The following is a 13,954-nucleotide window of genomic DNA, read 5'->3' as shown; positions in this document are numbered from 1 at the left end:
TTTCGAGGATGATGTTCTCACCCCCCTACATTTTTCCCCTTTCAGGATATGGGCGCAGAAGTCACGAAGAGTTTATTTAGTTGTTTTTGAGATGCTCTGTATTGCTCTAGATTATTATTTGTATCCTCGCCTTTATCTTGAGATATTCTATAAGAGGGATAGGAATTGTATTGTCTAATGCTTGTAATATTATTTATATATATATGTGTACATATATGGATGTACTCTTTATGAGCTTTTGTAAGTTGTATGGTATTTTGTGAATGTACGTAATCGAACGAAACTATTCTTTTTGGGAACGGTATTACGGTTTAAAGTTTTAAACAGGCTCATATTTTAGTATTAAATAATATAAGTGTCGTCGTAATGTCCGAGCTATCAGAGTCGCGCAGTCGGAAGCGTGAGCTTTGGTAGTTAGGGTGTTACATTATGGTAATCAGAGCCGGAACCCGGATCGATGTGCCAGCGAGGGCGCTGGACTCCTTTAAGGGGGGTGGATTGTAAGGTCCCACATCGGTTGGGGAGGGAAACGAAGCATGCCTTATAAGGGTGTGGATACCTCTCCCTAGCATGACGCATTTTGATGAGTGAGTGTGGGGGGCTTCGGCTAGCATCCCTATCGTCAAAAGCAAAACCGTGAGGCCTTGTGTGCCAAAGCGGACAATATCGTGCTAGCGGGTGGTCTGGGCTGTTACAAAAAACTAAATGACAAGAAAGTAAAAACTAACAACTAAAGAAGTATAAATGCTAAAAGACACTCCTAGCAAGGATTGAGAATTAAAGCTTCCTTTCCAAGTCATTGACCATGAACATGGTAATTATCCAGAGTTAATCCCATTTAGTCATCTCCAGCATCGGGAGAAAGTCAAATAGGCATAGTCAGTCTTAATCCATAGGTCTTACTCGTCAATAGAAATAAGAACAATTAACAACCCTCAATCACCAATCAATATCGGACATCAAAGACATCAAGGTCACCTTCATTACTCAATTCCAAGTCAAGAGTGTAGAAATCTACTCTAAAACTAAGAGAGACATTTCTACAAACAATTGGAAGGCATAACTTGGAAGCATGGTAAAATTGTAATAATAATAAAATCTAACACTACCAAATGCAAGATAACAATAATAACAACTCAATTAGGCAACAATAAACATAGAAACATCAAATTGCATTAATAGAAATCAAAAGTAACAAAAGTTCACAAGATCAAAGGTAGCAAAATAAAGAAAATAATAAGTAAAATTCCAAGAATTAAAGTGCTAGAACAATAACAAGCAAGGAAAACTAAATCAAGACAAGATCAAGAGAAGAGAGAGCTTCTCTCTCTAGAAAATAACCTAAAACATGATTCTAAACTAAACCTAATTGCTCTCTCCTTGTTCCTTCTTGAATTTGGCCTCAAATACTTCAGAAATGAGTTGGATTTGGGCTTGAAGAGGTCTAGAAATTGCCAGCCAAATTTTCTTTAAGTAAATCATGTACCGCATGTCATGCGTACGCGCAACGTTGCGAATTACTCCAAATCCTCATTTCTTCATGAATTCTCCAATTTGCATGTTTTTTCTTCACTACTTCAATCTAATCTTTGCCTTCTAAGCCTGAAATCACTCAACAAACATATCAAGGCATCGAATGGAATAGAAGTGAATTAAATTTAGCAATTTAAGGGCTTAAAAACCATGTTTTCACTCTTAAGCACAAATTAGGAATAATTCACAAAACTATGCTATTTTATTGAATAAATGTAGAAAAAGTTAATAAAATTCACCAAATTTAATACAAGATAAACCATAAAAATTGTTGTTTATTACTGAGCCAAACAATGGCACCAAACCTAGCCGTTGGAGAGTATATTAACATGGGATGATTTGGTTAATAAATTTCTCACCAAATTCTTTCCACCATAGAATTTGGCAAAACTGAGACATGATATCCAGACTTTCACATAAAAAGACAGAGAATCTCTCTATGAGACTTGGGAGAGATACAAAGAAATGCTAAGAAGGTGCTCCCAGGATATGTTTAATGATTGGGTTTAACTCCAAATCTTTTATGATGGAATCATTCATGCTTCAAGAAACCTATTGGACTCCTCAGCTAAAGGACCCATGCACATGAAGATAATTGAAGAAACTTTGGAATTAATTGAGATAGTGGCAAACAATCAATATTTGTATTCCTCTGAAAGTACCATGAAGAGAGGAGTGATAGAGTTAGATACACTGGACACTATTTTGGCACAAAATAAGGCTATGTTCCTGCAAATCAGTGCACTCACTAAACAACTAGGATACATGCAAGTCTCAGCAGTGAGGACACAAGGCATTACATGTGACATAAGTAGAGGAGCCCAACAAAGTGAAGTCTTTTATTGTGAAGGTTGTGAGCTACTCAATTAAGATCAACCCTCATAACCCCTATTTTAGGTGAGTTAATCCAATTTTAAGCCCTAAACTGAGTATGAGATTGTACCATGAGTTGAATTAAATCATTCTTGGATAAATGCTTAGTTAAACCGGATGACTTTGTTAAGGGGATGATAGTTTGTCTCGCCTGCTGTGAGGACGGTGTTGTTATCCCGCTCACGAATTAATGAGAATGAAAAATTGATAAGAAAAATAGGGTTAATGAACTGGAGTTTGATAAATGGATAACGGTTTGGGGTTAATGAGCGTAGTAACATATCAAAAACAACTAAAAGACATTAATGTTAACTGAGTTGAGTTGTCCTGAACAAGGATGGTAGTTAATTTGCTTATTCATGGTTATGGTATGGAGTGAGCACGGTGGTGTTATCCCGCTCATGGGTTAATGAGAGCAAAGATGTGATAATGGAAAGGATGATTATGATATTGAGATGATGATGATGATGATTCATTTTGATTAAGATATGATGAGGAAGATTATGATGTTGAAAGATGATGATGATTGATTATGATTATGACTATGAGTGAAATAAAATAAGATTGAGAATGAATCTGACAATGGAAGTGAGTTTGATTGAAATAGACCTGCCTGGGTAGATGCAGTGGTGTTGTTCCACTTGCTCCAGGTTAAGGATTAAGCCTCTGAAGTAGACGCAAGGATTGGGGTGTGTCCCGCTTGCTCCCAGTAATTATTTGAGCTTCCTGGGTAGATGCAGTGGCATTGTTTCACTTGCTCTGGGATGTGGTGAGATGTATTTGCCTGGGTAAGATGCAAGGGTCGGGCTTTGTTCTACTTGCTCCAAGTTAAGTGAGGACGGTGGTTTTATCTCGCTCGCAGAGATAATGAGTTTTGTCCCAACAAGGATGGTGGTTTAATCTCGCTTGTTCGTGGTTTCTCTTGGATGTTAGGAACATGGGTTATTCTGCCTGCGAGGTGTATAGGGCGCTCACCCTGCGAGAAATATAGGTTATTCTGCAAGCGAGGTAACAGGGCACTCACTCTGCGAGGTTCTCTCTGTCTACGAGGTGACAGGGCACTCACTCAACGAGAAATACAGGTTATTCTGCCTGCAAAGTGTACAGGGCACTCACCTTGTGAGATACATATAGTGTACATATATGCGAGATAACAGTCACTACAACAAATATGGGATTTAGGAATGCCAAATTTTGCAACGCCTTAAAACCGTTCTCTAAGATAGTTTTAGACAACGGCTTTTGTAGTGTTACTGTTGATTTCAATTTTTCATTATATTATAGTAACAAATTAAAACCATTCTCTTTGACTATTTTAAAGAACGGTTTTATAACCATTACTATGATTTGTTTTTAAGCAACAGTTTTTTATTGTTGTTTAAATAATTATACAAAAGAAATACATAAAAACCGTTGCCAAAATGCTACACTTTAAAACCGTTCTATTAGATGATTTTAGACAACGGCTTTTACAGTGTTGCTGATGAAGTTCAATTTTTCATTACATTATAGCAACAAAATAAAACCATTCTCTTTGGCTATTTTAAAGAACGGTTTTATAACCATTACAACAATTGTTTATCAAACAATAATTTTCTAATATTATTTGAATAATTATACAAATTAAAAGATACATATAAAATAATTATAAATAATTATACAAATTTAAATAATTTTTTCTATAAATACTAAATTTATAAAATACTCAAAAACTATTGTTATAAATATATAACACATATTATTTTTAGAAAAAATAAAATTAAAATAAATTTATAATAAATATTATATATTTTTGTTATAAATATATAATGTAACATCTCGCATTTTAAAAATCTAAATATGAATAAATTGTGATTTTATCTTATTAAGTTTAAACTTTATAATTTTAGAAATTATTATATTAGAAAATAATTAAAGAGATTCAGAGATAAATTTATTTTGAATCAAATAATATTCTAAAGTAATTTTATTATAATGGAATATTTTGTATAATTTTAGTAATTAAAAAAAAAGAAAGAATTGTACAATTTAATTTAAGTAACTTTTATTATGAAAAAGTTATGACTTATTATTAATTTGAACTCCTTATTTTATAAACTAATCTATTAAGAATAATTAAATTAGTTTTATTAATATTTGGAGTTAAGTTAATTAATATTCTTGTGTATTTTTTATTAATTGGTTATTTCATATAATTTGAAATTAAAGTTCTAGTGATGGAAAATGATGAAAAGTTATATTATTTAATTTGAATAATTAATATTTTTAGGTTTAAAATTATATTTTATAAAATGTGATTAATACATTTATTTTATAATTTAAATTAGAAATAATTATTTTAGCTCATTGATGTATTGATGAATAAATATTTATGCGTTTTGAAAGTAATCTTTATAGTATTAAATTTAAATTCTAAATTATTATTTTATCTCAACTATATTTTATAAAATTATTATATTACTCGTATATATTTTACCATAATTCTAGAATTACCAAATAAATTCTTAATTTCACAGAATTCCTAAATTTGTTACCTCAAATCCCTAAACACGCGTACAGAAAAGGAAACAGAAGGAAAGGAAAAAAGAAAGAAAAGGAAAAAAGAGAAGGGGGAATCGGGGAAGAAGAAAGGAAGGAGAGGGAGAAGAGCGTGCCATCGCTGCACCCTGCCTGCCTGTCGCCGCCGTTCCGAGGAGCCGCCGCCATCGTCGCGGGAACCGGAGGGTGTGGAGACGGAGAAGAGTGCGTGCGAGAGAGGAGAAGTAGCCATCATCATCGAGGACTCCATCATCGCCGCTGAAGGTCTTGACCGTCGAGCTCGTCGTCGCCGTTGCACCTCACATCACTGCCGCCACTGAGGAGCTCGAAGAGAGAGAAAGGGTTCGCGCAGAGAGAGAAACACGATGAGGGAGGAGGAGGTTGCCTTTGTTGCTGCCAAGCCGTCGCTAGTGGGGTTGGGTTTTCCGTCGTCGTTGAGCTGTGTGCTGCCGTTGGCATCTGGATCGCCACTATATTTATGCTGCAACTCGCCATTATCCTGGTGAGCTTTACCCTGCGAGTTACTTTGCTGTCGCCTAATATTGATTTTAATGTTGATTTGGTATAATGTTGTTCTGATGTTGATTTGGTAACTGGTTATTTGGAAATGCTGTTGTGATTTTATTTTGATTTTAAGATTGATTTAGTATGTAACTGGTTCTCTGTCAATGCTGCTCTAATTTTGTTTTGATTCCAATTTCCCTTATACTTAATTTCACCAAACTGGACATACACTTACCTTGAAGTAGCTTGAAGTAGCTTGGTTTCTAATAGAATTCAGTTTTAACAAATTTGTTGCCTTAGATAGTGGTGAAAATTGTTATAGGGTTCTAGGAGAGAGTAATTTAGGTATTTTTGATATTTTGAGATGAATCAATTAATGGAGATTGTTGAAATTTATTGATTGAAGGCATGGAAAAAGAGGGGAAAAAGTTCTATTAACAATTAACATTCATTTGTATGTTTTACAGAAATGAGTAATATTGTTCAAATTTGGGAGACTGTTATAAGAATTTCTTTCTCTTGATTACTCTTTTATTTTCTTTATTATACTCATTTAAGCAAGATAAATTCATGATTTTTGTGGTGATTTTGTCTTTAGATCCTCTGCTGGGCTGCTAGAGGAGAACCTATTAGTCGGCCACCAGCATGGATGATTTTGTCTTCATGATAAATTTGAGCATTATTTGTGTATTGACATTTGACAAATTTATTTGTGGTATCAAATTATCTTCAAATCTTACATTTTGTTTGTGATTTTTTAGTTGGCATTGATGCTTATATTTTCAAGTTACTCTGAAACTGCAGGGTTAAGTCGATTATGAGGAACATAACTATATACTTATTAACAAATACTTTAACAAATAAAACTATATAATACTACGACTTTTCTCTTAGCTTATTATGCTATACTAGTTCAGTTCGTTGTTACTGTGAGGAGAATAGCTATATACTTATTATAGCTTATTATGCTATACTAATTAGTTTAGTGAGATTATATTATTATTAATTATTATTGATGGATAACGTGAATTAACTTCAATTTCTTTTGGGTCACTAACTCACCTGGTGTAGAACTTCTTAGTTTATGCAAAGAATTCAGGGTTGAAGTGGAAGCTATAGGCCATGTTTGACATAAAAATCTTGTTCAGATATTGCATAGAAGGAGTACACAGGTAAAACTTTTTCTGAACAAGTTGCTTGGAAATTATTAAGAGTTCCTATTCCCAATTGATGCTTCAACTCCATGATTTATATGATCCAGACAAGTTGGTACATAACTTTGTGTTTGTCTTTTTAATGCTTAGTATCCAAGTTTTTTAATCTGCCAAAAATGTTTATACAGATGAATATCAGATTTAAGATTCTTTCTAGTTCTTTATGTGGAGCAGTTGCCATTGAAGCCAAGAGAGTCCACTCAAGCTGAGTTACCACACCAACTTTGTTGAAGAAAAATGAAGAAATTGCTACCCTTAGGCTATAGTATTATGGTATTTTGAAAAATGATGATGATATAAGTAAAAGTAGTTATGACCTAGATTAGTATTATGTTATTTTGCAATGATGATATAATGTGATTGTTGATCTTACAACAATTTTTATAAGTCAAATTTGATGGTAAATGTTCAATTAGTTTTCTTTGGTAATTTGATTCAAATAGTTTAGGTTATTTATTGACACTAAATTAAAAAAAATTGGAACTAATTTCATTCATGAGAAAATTCTTGTAAATAAAGAATTATATTACAAAAAACCGTTGTTAAAAGTCACAAAAGGCAATGGTGTTAAAACCGTTGTCAAAGAAAACTATAAAATGGCAATGGTATTAAAACCGTTGCCAAAAAATGACACTAATGGCAACGCTTTAAAACCATTAGCTTTGTGAATAATAAAACTACAACAGTTTAAAACCGTTGCCTATCCAGCAACGGTTCTAAACTGTCTATACCAGTAACTTTGGCAACGGTTTTTTTGTTACCGTTGCCTTAGGTAAAAAACCGTTGCCTTGGAGCATTGGCAACGGCCGCATATACCACAGGTCAAAAACTATTGCCAAAGCATTGCCTAAAGTTTTGGGAACGATTTTTCAATCTACGGCAACGGTTTTTGACCGTTGGGAAAACCTTATTTGTTGTAGTGAGTAGAGAGACAATGTCCGGGTTAGCTACCGGATATGTCGGGTTCTGGCAAAGTAACCGACGCGTGAGCTCATGGCTAGTACATACACCATCTGTATTTGATTGATTTGTTTAGATTTGCTACTTGTGATGGCTTGTTTATTTGTGTATATTAAGTGAATATGTGCTAATTGCTTAACCTGAGTTTACTTGTATATTATTTGTTTGTCTTGCTTGTGTTTGAATATCTACAGTTCTCTCATGCTAGTGTTGGTTGATGCTGAGGGCTATTCTGTTTGGAGATTGTTACCACTACTAAATGAAATGGTTGGATATCGAATTTACTGAGTTTGAACCATTGTGACAATAAGAGAACTGATGAATCATGTTGAGGAGAGTTGAGAACCCAAAATACTAAATATGCTAAAACTAAATATTGAGAATAAATAAAATACTATTGAGATGAAATTAGTTTGATAATGACTTATTTAAAGTAAATGAGATTGGGTATATATGTATAGTTGAGATTAGCATGTTTATCCTGTAAGGATTTAGAGAAGCCCTAGGCTTGGATCTTGTCTGTTGGAGTTTTAGGATTGCATAGTGGGTTTGTGTAGTCTTTACATCATCTCTATTTAGAATTTTTACCCTACTGAGAACCCTATAAAGGATAATGTTCTCACCCGTTTCGCGAATTTCTATTTTATAGATACAAGACGTGATGCACCTCATTGAGCATGCAGGATCTGCTCTTGGGATGTGAAGATTTCTTTTGAGATTTATATTCTGTACTTAGATTATATATATATTCTCTACTTTTATAATAAAGATATTTTCCTAAATTAGTATAATTATGCATTATTACTTAAATGCTAATTATAGTATAATTATAATAAAGATATTTTTCTAAAATAAACTTAGAAAAGAAAATAATGCATTCATTTTGGCGAAAAAATGGATTCATGAAGAATACACCTCACTTCCATTAGCTAGGAAAAAATCCAGTTTTAGTATAATATAGTTAATAATTAATAAAAAAATTCATATGTAATCTTCATAAATTACAATAATTTCTTTATTTATGTGTACGTATATATTAATTTTGTTAAATAATTCTAAATATTTCCTTATTTACACACACACACACACACACACAGTCTCCAATCTCAGCCCCATTCATATACAAACTGTATACAAATTTTTTTTAATAGAGTAATTTTCACATATAGTCTCTAATCCCAGCCCCATTCATATGCAAACTGTATACAAATCTTTTTTAATAGAGTAATTTTAATTTTTAATGGAGATATTTGCTACAATTAGGTAAAAATTATGCTATTATCTTTTATTAACCTTTATAATTAATTTAATGGAGATAATTGCTCAATATATATGTTATCTACATTAATTATGTGCCAATATTTTTAGAAAAGAGCTAAAAGAAGAGATATATAATATTATTACTATATAGAAAGAAGATAAAAATTGCTACGTTCTTTTTTATTATATTATACAACTTAAAGTTATAGTATCATGTTACTATTAATTATAGATACTTACTACAATTATATCAAATTTAATTATAAATCTAAATAAATAAAATAGATAACAATCAATAGTATTTTTTTTACATTCAATATTTACTGTAAATATAAAAAGTAAAATAACTAATGAATAAAAATATGAGTAGAAAATAAAACAGAATAATTAAAATTCAATTCGTTAACTAATTAATCTTATGTCTATACATTATTATTATTATTATTATTATTATTATTATTATTAACCACTAATTAAAGTAGAAGATAAAGAACCATATACTTAAGGAACCATTACTAGGATGGATGACAATTATAGCATGAATTATTGTGAATACAACTATCTATTAATAAAATTGTGGATACAACTAATTATTGTAGATATAATTATCTACTAATAAAATTATTGCACATGAATGAGAATTAAAACTATATCAATTAATATAATTAGAATGAATAAAAATATTGATGATTGATAATTAGTTTAATAATGCATTGAATATTGATTTGATATAATTATAATAAAGTTATTTTCTTAAAATAATATAATTATACATTATTTATGAGCTAATTGTAATATAATTAGAATAAATTTATTTGAGAGAAAAAAATATTCATGTGTAATCTTCATAAATTACAGTAATTTCTTTATTTATATAGACGTATATATTAATTTTGTTAAATAATTCTAAATATTTTCTTATTTATACATACATATATATTAATTATACATAAAAATATTTAAATCACATATATTAAATATTTTCTTGTTATAATTATTTTTATATATATATTATTCCACAATGCGTGCAATAAGCTGTTATGTTTGATATCCATATATAGCCTCCAATCCTAGCCCTATTGATACGTAAACTGTATATAATTTTTTTTAATAGGGCAATTTTAATTTTTTGTTTTATTTTCTTTCACGTAAATTTTATTTTTTCTTTAAATAGTGATATTTTAATTTTTTTTCTTTTTTGTTTTAAGTACACTTTTATTGAATTGATGCAAAAAAAGGCCGATAATTTCTGAAAAAAATAACAATATGTTATAAAATTATTTTAATAACGAAAAATTTAAAATAAGAAAATTTAAATATATTACTAATAGTTGAAATTGCATATCCGAGTTTGACACGAATTAAGCAAAACTGAACTTAAATTGAGAGAATTCAATCTCATTATGTGCTCCACTTCGAAGATTTTCGGGTAGACGTAGAAAGTATGGAGGAGATGGAACTAAAATTGGCCTACAAAGCTCTGTGGAAACAATTCCTCAATAAAAAATCAAGCTCCTCCCAAGAAAACTAATTTTACCAACATTCCATTAGGTTAGTCATAATATGTGAGTAGATCCAACCATCCTTCGGTAAAATAGAGTTTACTACCTCTTCTTTGAATGCTTACATCCATGTAGTTAGAACCCGAATCAGTGAATAGAACTCGATGAGGTATTTCATGGATGTGATGCATTGGAACATTAGACGAAAATAATAAGTTGGAGTAAGAACAATAATTAAATTATCAAAAAAATAATATAATAAAATGAGTATATCAAAAATACTATATAAAATTATAAATTATACCTTAAAATGATCAACTTCGATGAAAAACGAAGAATACATCTATGAAATAGTAAAAGAAGAATAATAAATTTTAAAAAAATGAGTTGACTCTCAGATCGAGGCTCATGTACCACAAAAAATTCTATATATAGGCTTTATTAAAAAAAATAAATATGTAAATTAGTTATTATTAAGGTAATTTTTTTTTATTTACGTTAGTTATACATCATATATTTGTTTTGTTAAAGTTATATGATTTTATGATATCATATCAAAATTAGAATCATTGTTTTTTTTTATCATGAATAGAGTAACCAGGACCAACTTCATATCATTGATAAACCACTATTTTATGGTATATTTTTTACTCAATTCAGTGGATTTTATCAACTATTCTCACTTATTCATGTAAATTGCATGCTTTTAAGTTTCCTTCCCAATTTTGTGCTATAATTGAAAACATGCTTCTTTGGCCTTAAAATTGCTAATTTGTAATATTCTCTTATTACCATTCGATACCATGATATGCGTGTTAAGTGTTTTCAGGTTTTATAGGGCAGGAATGGCTTAGAGGATGGAAAGGAAGCATGCAAAAGTAGAAGGAACACAAGAATTTGGAGATTTAAAAAGCTGGCCTCGACGCGCACAGATGGATGACGCGTACGCGTGACAAACGTCACGTGCCTCAGTTACAAGAAAACGCTGGGGGCGATTTCTGGGCTGCTTTTGACCCAGTTTCAGGCCCGAAATTGAAGACAAGAGGCTGCAGAGTGGAGATGGGAATCATTCATCATTCATTCATTCACTTTTACACTTTAGGTTTTAGATGTAGGTTTCTAGAGAGAGAGGCTCTCCCATCTCTCTAGGTTTAGGGGTTTTAGTCTTATTTCTTCTTAACTTCAAAATTTCATCTTCCTTTAATTTAGTTTTCTTCTACCTTTTATTGTTCTAGTATCTTAGTTTATCTTCTTTTGTTGATTTCTTTATTTTTCCAATTTAGTTTATGAACTCTTCTTGTTAGATTCAATTTTCTTTTAATGCAATTTGAGGTATTTCATGTTTATTGCTTCTTTCTTTAATTGTTGGTTATTGATTCCTTGCATTTGTTAATCTTAGATTTTACTATTTCTTGTTACTTTTCTATGCTTTTATTTTGTGCCTTCCAAGTATTTGATAAAATGATTGGTTGGATTTTAAAAGGGATTTTTATGTTCTTGACTTGGATTGATTAATTAGAGACTCTTGAGTTATCAAAATTCTTTTGTTGATTGGTGATTGAAAGTTGCTAGTTTGCTTGAGCCTCACTAAATCTAGTCTTTGATTAGGACTTGTGAACTTAAGTCGATTTTGCTTGCTTGACTTTCCTTCATTTGTTAGAGGATAACTAAGTGAAAGCGATTCGCACTTACCATCACAATTGATGATGATAATGAGGATAGGAATTCCAATTCTCAATCCTTGCTAGGACCTTTCTTAGTTGTTAGTTTATTTTTCTCGCAATTTATATTTTCTTGTTCCTTATTTGAAAACCCCAAAAAGAAGTACATCATAATCAATAATAAATAAACTTCTCTACAATTCCTTGAGAGACGACCCGAGATTTGAATACTTCGGTTTATTTTTATTAGGGTTTGTACTTGTGATAACCTAATTAAAAGTTAACTGAGGATTGATTGTCAGTTTAAATCTATACTTGCAATGAAGTTATTTTGAGAAATTCTTCATCGACATTTTTCCTCCGTCAAGTTTTTGGTGCCATTGCCAGGGAGTTACAAATGTGTGCCTTGTTATTGGTTATTGTGAATATTATGAATATGTTTGCCTTTTGTTTCTTTATTAGTTGTTGCTAGTTTTAGGAGTTTAATTTCATTATTTCTTGTTAGTTTTTGTTTTTATTTTCTCTCATTACTATGAATTCTCACCACTTTGGCTATGAGTTTGGTTCAAATTATGTTGTAGGGAATGGAAGCTACAATGAGAACATGCATCAAGGATGGGACAATCAAAGGTGGGAGGAGCCTCATGCTTATGGACAACCTTCATGGCAGCAACCTTCTCTAATGCACTATGAGCAAGAGCCATTCCAAGATGCATACCAACTCAATGGCTTTGGTGGACCTCCTTGTGACTACCAACAACTCCCACCATATGCCTATGAACCTCCTCCACAACATAGTCCTCAACCATACTCACAAGCCTCATACCACCAAACACTTTCATATGATCCTTACCTTTATCCACCGTACCAACCACCATATGAACCATATGAACCATACATAGAATCACAACAATTCTAACCCAATTATTCCCAAGAACCACCACCTCAATATACACCATCTCCATATCATTCTCAAGATGAACCACCACAACTCCAACATCATTACCTTCACAACCCTTCTTTTCCCTCTAAACAAGCTCCTATGGATGATACACTTGGTGTCATTCTTCAAGAGCAACAAGAGCTTCAAACCACACTCACCTCTACCTGCACCTGTTTCACCTCTACCCTCCAAGAGCTTATATCCCGTCTACATCCACCTTCTACTAAAAACCAAAGCACCTTCCAACCATCAACCTTTAATGCATATCTTTTTCAACTGCAAGATAAACTCTCTTTTAGACCATAACCCTTCATGGAAGAGTGTTCATATCCATCATCCCAAGAACAATATGATCCTACTCATGTTAGTCAAGTAGAACAAGAGCCAATGGATCATCTCAAGGAAGCAATGGATCGGCTCTAAGTAATCATGTATTAAAAGAAGCAAGAAGAAGCCCAAAGGATGCACGAAACTATCATGGCTAACATTGCTAAAATTCAAGCCACCGTGGACTCATGGGATACATGCCACAAGCAAAGTAGTTCCATGGATGAATGTGAAAAATTAACCGAAGAGAGGAGCATGAAGGAGATTTTTGAATCTCAACATGAGAACAAGGAAATAGAGTGTGTTGTGCAACAAGTGGAACGTATGGAGATTGTTGAAGAAGAAGCAGTGGGTGAAAGCCTAGGCGAAGTTGAACAAAAGGTGGATTCCAAACTTGAGAACACTTTCACACCAAGTGATGTTATTGATAATTTTGTGGAAGTTGTTGAACCTTCTTCCATTGAGCATGAATTTGATGTTGAAGAGAATAATGTGCAACCTCTTAGGCATATTGTGAATGATTTGAGATTGGAAGAGGTTGAGCAAGCGATAAATCCTATTATTGAAGATGATTCCATACCAACTAATGTCCTATTTGAGATTGTTGAACCTTCTTCATTGTGTTGTAAAATTGATGTT

The sequence above is a fragment of the Arachis hypogaea genome, chromosome 17 (assembly GCF_003086295.3).
Source record: "Arachis hypogaea cultivar Tifrunner chromosome 17, arahy.Tifrunner.gnm2.J5K5, whole genome shotgun sequence".
Classification (NCBI taxonomy): domain Eukaryota; kingdom Viridiplantae; phylum Streptophyta; class Magnoliopsida; order Fabales; family Fabaceae; genus Arachis; species Arachis hypogaea.
Note: the sequence above shows the minus strand (reverse complement) of the source record.